The following is an 8015-nucleotide window of genomic DNA, read 5'->3' on the forward strand; positions in this document are numbered from 1 at the left end:
TGGCAGACTGAGGGAAGATATTTCCAAAGCCAAAACAGTCAAGGGAATAATTTCTAGAATATACAAAGAAATCCATCAAACCAACACACAAAGATAAGGAAAGCCAATAGGAAAATGGTCCAAAGATATCCCAAGGCAATTCACAGAAGAGGAAGCCCTTGTAGGCATCAAGTCTATGAACAAATGCTCATCAAGCTCACCACTAATCAAATAAGCAAAAATTAGAACAACACCGCAATACCACTTTATAACCATCCAGATGGCAAAAGTCAGAAAGGTAGGTCATACCTAATGTTAGGTAGCTTATGAGTAATTTTGTGTCTTTCCTTGTCTCCACCCATCCCTCTGTGGGTTTGGGATTCATGAGACAACTTCACTGAGGCTTGTCTCTGAGCTGATACCTGCAAATCTAATGCATTTTTAGACATTGTTACTTTAAAATTCCATTGGTTTATTAAACACAGCATGTTCAAAGCAGGACTTGAGCTGTGCTTCTCCAAACGTGATTCTTCTCCTCTGTTTGCAAAGGGCCACCTGTCACCCGCACATTTGCCTAAATCATTCCAATTCCTAATTCCTTCCTCCCCATTGTCCCTCATCTGTCACAAACTCCTTTATGTGAAGTTCACCACTTCAGTATATTTGACATCTGTCTCCCACGTCCCATCCTTTCCAAATGCTACCCTAGCTCATCGTCCTCTCTCACCTGGATTACTAAAATTGTTTCTGGTTTATTTCCCCTGCCTACAATCTTGCTAACTGATGTCATAATGAGTGCTTTCTAGTTGACAACCACTTGGACATAGGACTGAGTAAGATGGACTCTCTGACCTCAAGGAATTCGAGGGAGGGAAGGACAGGAAGGACAGATACGCAAATCATTGCAATCCCCTTCCCGCCTCTGAGAAGCTTGTGGTGACAGAGAGGGTGACCTGTATTTACTATGGGAGCAAAGAGGAAGTGGACCCAGTGCTAGGGACAGCCCATCCTTTATAAGCCAGGCATCTGATCTTCCTAAAATGCAAGTCTGATTGTACGCCTCTGGCGTTAACACTCTCTCAGAAAGACAATTATCATATGGTTTCACTCATATGTGGAATACAAGAAACAGCACAGAGGATAAGAGGGGAAGGCAGGGAAAACTGAATAGAAAGTAATTAGAGAGGGAGACAAACAATGAAAGACTTAACTCTAGGAAACAAACTGAGGGTTGCTGGAGGACAGGTGTGGGGGGAGGGTAACTGGGTGATGGGCATTAAAGAGAGCACAGGATGTGGCGAGCACTGGGTGTTTTGTTGTTAAGATTTTATTTATTTATTCATGAGAGAGAGACACACACACACAGGCAGAGGCAGAGACACAAGTAGAGGGAGAAGCAGGCTCCCTGCAGGGACCCCGATGCCGGACTCCATCCTGGGGCTCCAGGATCATGCCCTGGGCCAAAGGCAGACGCCCAACCGCTGAGCCATCCAGGCGTCCCAGCACTGGGTGTTGTATGCAACTGATGAATTATTGAACTCTACATCTGAAACTAAGGATGTACTATAGGTTGGCTAATTGAATTCAAATTAACAAAAGAAAACAAAACAAAACACTCTCCCAAGGCTTTCTGCTGCTTCTAGGATGAAATCCTCAACGTGGTGTAAACCCATGCATGGGCAATTTTGCCTACTTTCCAGCTCCTTTATGAACTCTCTCTGGCTGTGACAAACTATTCACATCACACACACAAACCATCCTTTCTTTTGCTACTTGGTGGGCCAACCTGTAGCACCCACCATAATTTGAGTAGTAATTTGGGTTGGTGAAAATTAGCTACGGTTCTGAAGAAGTTGCATATCAAATATCCATAGTCTCCCCCATCACTCCCGTGCTTAAAGATGAACAGCAATCATCCAACGGACATTATGTTCATCATATACAGGCAACGTGAGATGCATTTTGCTCAGCATTGTCGGGAGGCAAAGAGGAGTGACCATACTTAACCAGCTGCTCTCCTGCGTCCTTAACTCTACATGCCATCCTTGCTATGTACACAGCCAACCCCTGTCCCCACCCCAATGCTGATGTCCTAATGCTGACATACCCCCCTGATTTAGCTTTGCATGATGTGTGGCATGGCCCAGGTACTCAATAAGTGTGCTAACTTAATGAGAAATAGTTCTTGTTTCCTAGAAACTCATAATTCTCTATGGATTATGAAGTCAAGTCCAAATTTTCCAGCAAAAATTTCAAACCCCAGGATGCCTGGATGGCTCAGTGGTTGAGCTTCTGCCTTCAGCTCAGGTCATAGTCCCGGGGTCCTGGGATCGAGTCCTGCATCAGGCTTCCCACAGGGAGTCTGCTTCTCCCTCTGCCTGTGTCTCTGCCTCTCTTCTCTCTCTGTGTCTCTCATGGATAAATAAATAAAATCTTTTAAAAATAATTCAAACGCTTCTAGACATAGTCCCCACCTTACCTCATCATCTTCTCAGCTTTGCTAACACAGATCTGTGTCAGCCAGCCCGATTCTTGATTATACATCAAACAGACCATGCTTATTCATTTATTTCAAAAGTGCTCATTGAGACGAATATTGAAGATGTATGTTGAGAACCTACCACATGCCAGGCCCAGGTCTAGATGCTCAGGATAAAATAATGAGAAATTCAGACACGATTCCTGCCCTACTGGCATGCATAGAACGAGAAGGAAGCTAACCTTAAGTAAATAATAATTCACATTGGGAAAGCTCTATGAGAGAAGCAGACAGCCCTATGAGAGAGCGTAATGGGGTTGTTCAGGCCGATCCCCTCTCTGGGATATTTACTGCCTCCTCTCTGCCCCCCTTAATACCACATCTCTTTTATCCATTTAACCCCACAGCTCACTTAGGGGAAGTCTTCCCAGATTCCAACACCCCCCTTGACATTTAACATGTGCATCCCCAGACAAGAGCAGGCCCTTCTGGCCAGCAAAGCCGCGCTGAGCACCTGCCCTGGTGTCTGAGCCACAGTCATGGTAGAGTGTGGGCACTGGGCCTACAGTAATCCCATCATACAGGTGTTTCCCCAGTGTCGGAACCAGGCTCATAGGCCTATGGTGCAATTTCTGGGGTCTAATGCACTTTCATATACTAAGGCAGCCCAGCCGAGCTGATTGCACAGCTCCTGCCCCCTTGCACCCCCGCTGACTTGTCCCTACCCAACCTACCTGTGTGTTGTCATGACTAATCTTTCTCTTCCCACCAATCTCAGCCTGAAGGGTTCCAGTTAACTTATATTTTACTCATTTGTAATGGTTTAAGTGTTCCTTGCTGAGACTTAGGACAGGTCTCTCAATCTCCAAAGCCTAGCAGACCCCACCTGGGAATAGATCTGTTGGTTGGGTCTCTTTGGTAAGGCAGTGGGAAATTTTTCCATAACAACCAGTGTGCTAGGCCATCACAAACAAATATTTGGGAGCTGTGGGTGGAGGGGTCAGGAGGAAATTCGTGTTTGGGATACTATATATCACACTGCACATTGATCATTTCTAATTTTTATTTTTACTTTTTGACAGAGAGAGAGCGAGCATGAGCAGGATCAGGGCCAGAGGGGGAGGTAGAGAGAATCTTAAGTAGGCCCCACATCCATCATGGAGCCCAATGTGGAGCTTGATTTCATGACCCTGAGATCATGACTTGAGCTGAAATCAAGGGTAGGATGCTTAACTGACTCAGCCACCCAGGCACCCCTAATTATTTCTGATTTTTAAGAATTCCTACAAGATAATATAATTATGCCCATTTTTACAGATGAGGGAAATTAGGACAGAGAAAAGAACAATAGTTTGGCTAAGTGCTAATTCTTGGAGGACGGTCATATATTTAGACAAGTGATTTTGACACAGTAAAGGTTTGCGCAGAGTGAGAGTGCCCTGATTTGAGATTCCATCAGAAGCATTTGGAGGACTTATTCAACCACATGATACTGGGCCCCACCCCAAGAGGTTCTGATTCAGTAGCCTAAGAATTTACATTTCCAGCAAGTTCTCTGCTGCTGCAGCTCCGGGGACCACACTTTGAGAACCACTGCTAAGAAACGTGCTGTGAGTGCAGAGGAGACAGAAACTGCACTGCTTTGGGGGCATTTCAGGAGAGGCCTTGGCTTGGGCTGTGAAGGGTGTATGGGAGGCCACCAACCCACCCACACATCATCAAGCCCAACAGATGCAAGGTAAGCTCAGGTGCAGCGAGCAGTCCAACGGGCCATGCGTTAACTGGGACAGCTCTGCAGAGCTTGCCCTGGCAGATGAGCCTGGCAAGCCAGCTTGGGGCCAGACAGGGAGCCGTGCTAAGTTTGGACTTCATCCTCTGGGTACTGGGTTTTTAATCAGAAGAGTAATGCAATTCCCTTTGCCTAATTGTGTTCTAATTGTTCATTTATTAAAGATAAAAAGGCATTAATCATTAAGTGTGCCAAGTAATGCTAAGGGTAGAAAAATCTCACAGTCTGTAAGAGTCATACCCGCACGTGGAACCTTCCCGGCCCTTTGCAACAGCAGTGCACGCATGATCTCGCAGGCCTGATCTCACTCCCAGCAAACAGTTCTTGCAGTGGATGCTCCCACTATCCCATTTGAGGGATGAGGAAATCGAGGTTTACGGAGGCAAAGGCACACTACCTGAAGGTGGCTGAGTAGGGATGCAGGTTTAAGTTTAAAGGATTGGTTTTGCCATTTCAACTCCAGTTTTCCATCCAGCATCCTTGAGGCTAAGGACTGTGTCTCTAAGTTCCCTTTCATCCCCAAACTTGTTGCACCTGATCCAGAGCTGCCCCCGCAGTGCTCGGGAAGGGTAGCCTGAGCTGGCCAGACAATCCTGCCCCCCACCGCCGCCCCCCCACCACAGGTGCCCTGACCTCCTCTCACAAAGGCACCAGGCAGGCAGGAGCTACAGCTTGTTATCGGGACGATCTGTGGTCTTCAGAGTGCGGGAATGTCATCCCGAGGGGACAGGCAGGATCTATCACTGTCAAACCCGAAGGCCCTTTTTTATTCTTGCAAACTCAGGGCTTTTCAGATCTTTGAGGCTGATCAGAGATAGAGCACTACAATAGCGGACTTAAATCTCGGCAAGCGGGGAGGCGAGGCAAAGAGAGGTACCACGCTTAAAATAAAGTACACTGACTCTTTTTGGGAAGATAAAACATAACTCCTGGTGCACGCCGCACAATAAAAGCCCTCGGAGAACAGAGAAGATCTTTGTCAGGGATTGTATCTCATTTAGCACCATTGTTTCACCGTGTTCCTTTCAGAGTGGAAGCGATTCATCTTGCTTTTGTTTCACGCTGCCTTTTATTTTTCCCTTTCACAGAAATCTCTCTTCCATTAGCGGGCAAGCGCCTTTCCTTTCCCTGCTCTCCACAAACAGGACTTTCATCCTCAACGTGTTTATGCTCTGCTCTCGCAGGCCAATTCAATGATTTTCCTCCCCCATTTTGTCAAGGAGAGACTCAGACAATACAGACAAACCTGCTGTGAAGTGGGTTTGAAAAAATATTGTAATAATTCCATTCTTTGGTGTGTGTGTGTGTGTGTGTGTGTGTGCACATGCACACGTGTGCGTGAAGCTACAAACACCAGAATCATTTATTCACTCAGGAGGCAATTGCAAGGATCTGCTAGCTGCTTTGCATGCATGAGGACAGCAAGTAACTGCTACACAAGGTAGTGACCGCACCAGGTGTGCAGCCAAAGAAGAGGCTACACAAAAAGAGGTTAATTGAAGGTGCAGAAGCTGAGGAGCAAACCAACCCCATGAGAGATGTCTCGGGGGCAAATGCAGATGCTCTGTTCTCTGCATTTGGAGACAGTAGGATACAATTCGTAGAAACATGTATACATCATTGTGCACTTTAGCAGAAGGCTTTCTGATACAATGGACTGAAATAACATGCACCTTATCACGTTATCTCCTTTGTCTCCAAGTAGCGTTGAGTGGGTAGGGTATGGGGAACCGGGGTTCATGGCCATTGAATGATGTTCAGAAATCTGCATTGCTCAGAAGTGCCAGAGCATGATTTCAATCTCAGATCTTTAGACAATGAAGGAGACTAGCCGGACTATGGACCTAGGCTGGCAGGTCAGTCTAGATTATCTCAGTGAAAAGTGAATGACATTTCCTGTATTTGAACTCTTCTAGAAGTTCCTTCCTAGTCCCTGACTCCTTCCCAGCCATCCACAGGGAATGCCTGGGCATCTGAGGGCCTCCTGGCCCGGACTCCGTGTTAAAGCAGCTTGGCAAGCCATGGCCTCCCACCCTCGGGGCTAAGTGGCATTGGGACAAAGCTGTTTGCTGCATTATCCTGAAAGATGGGGTGCTGCCAGCGTGCCGGGGAAGTGTGGGGCCACGTCCCCAATCAGAGGTGTCCAGGAAGCTCATCTGGCTCTCTCTGTTCAGGTCTCTTGGGCTGCCAACTTCCAGAACCTCAGGTGGAAAGTAGAGGGAAGCTATGTATCCTAGCAATGGTCTCCCCAAACCTGCCACACCTTCCCTTCCTCTTCTGGGCCGGGTGCCATGCTCATCTGGTCTTCCTCCTTTCCTCCTGTACCTGTGTGTGCCTGATGTGTTCTTTCCTTTACCTCTGGACCTGCAGATCTCATTCCCCTGTGTTTTTGTCTAAGAATTTTACAGTTTTAGCTCTTACATCTATGCCTTTGATCCAGTTTGAATTAAGTTTTGTACATGGTGTAAGGCAAGGGTCTAACATCCTTCTTTGACTTGTGAACATTCCATCTTCCCAGCACCATGAGTTACATAAACGTTTTCCCGTTGGATGGTCTTGGTATCATGTTGAAAACCATTTGCCCATCATGAGGGTTGATTTCTGGGCTTTCTATTCGTTTCCATTGGTCTCTATGTCTGTCTTTACCACCCATAGATGTTTTTCACCCCTAGAAGATAAATTTCTTGAGGGCAGGTGTTAGGCCAGGCTTCCTGCAGCCCAGTCCCTGGCTCAGCGGGGGCTCAGCGAATTTCTGGCTGTGGTATGTGCCTTTTCTTCCATAGCCTACATGCATGGCTCTTACTCGGCCTATACTAGGCATACAACCCTCCCTGGGCAGCCACCTTTTCCTTTGACCTTGGGTCAGAGGGGCTCCCTCCTCTTGGTTTCTCCCAAAGCGATTCCCATATCTGCTGGGCTCACTTAACTGTATCTTGTCCCATTCTGATTCTACTTATAATTGGTGATTTCTTTATTTGTTGTTCTTTTTTCCAGGTGTCATCTGCAGCCAACGTGTGTGGCCACTGACATACCACTGCACGTGTGTTCCTGTCCTCCTCAGAGCCAGGTACTGCAGTCCCTCCTGGGCCCCTGTAGGGGAGGCACACCCACCTGCCTTCTGGAGTGGCCCTGCCTAACTTGAACCCCTGCATCTCAAATGCAAGTGAAGACCAAAGACAACTAAGTTTTGCTCTGCTCCGGCCTTGTGCGAGCTGCATCTAAAGGCCATCCTGGTTTTTGTTTTTGTTTCCAGTCTCATAAATAAGGCCTCGGTAATGGCAGGAAGGGAATCCAGAGGGCAGGAACACAGCATTACATCATCACATTACCTCCAGTGATGCATTTTCAAGGCCAACAAACTCAATTAGCTTGTTGGTAATAGCTGTACCAGCAGTGGGACTCCTGCAGCCATTTGCTGGGTTCTGCGGAAGGGCACAGGACACAAACGACAGTGTGGCTCACCCTGCAGCGTCACCAGCAAAGCTCTGCCTCGGTACCAAATGCAGATCACGTTAAATCATCCTTAACCGCTACTTGCAGATGTCTTTGGATTCATTTATATTTTGAGAAATAAAAGGCTGTTTGTTAACTGTGTCCTCATGATCTGGTACAGCCCTAATTCTTGGTCAACTTTGCTTTTTTCCTGTAAACCACCAGCCCCGAGACCCAGGGAGATTTTACAAGTCACTATGGAAATTGAGCAAGTGCCCTTACTCTGTCACTACGTCCATAGATTCATCATTCTCCGACACGTCAAAGACTCAGCCA

The 8015-nt window shown here is 46.9% G+C and overlaps 1 long non-coding RNA gene across 1 annotated transcript; it reads left to right on the plus strand.

The window, feature by feature from the left end:
• Positions 1 to 4011: 4011 nt before the first annotated feature.
• LOC140637689 (uncharacterized) lies at positions 4012 to 7773 on the plus strand. Its single transcript, XR_012034748.1, has 3 exons — positions 4012 to 4196; positions 7242 to 7314; positions 7501 to 7773. It is a non-coding gene; the product is annotated as an uncharacterized lncRNA (long non-coding RNA).
• The last annotated feature ends 242 nt before the right edge of the window (positions 7774 to 8015 follow it).

This window comes from Canis lupus, chromosome 8 (assembly GCF_048164855.1).
Source record: "Canis lupus baileyi chromosome 8, mCanLup2.hap1, whole genome shotgun sequence".
Lineage (NCBI taxonomy): Eukaryota > Metazoa > Chordata > Mammalia > Carnivora > Canidae > Canis > Canis lupus.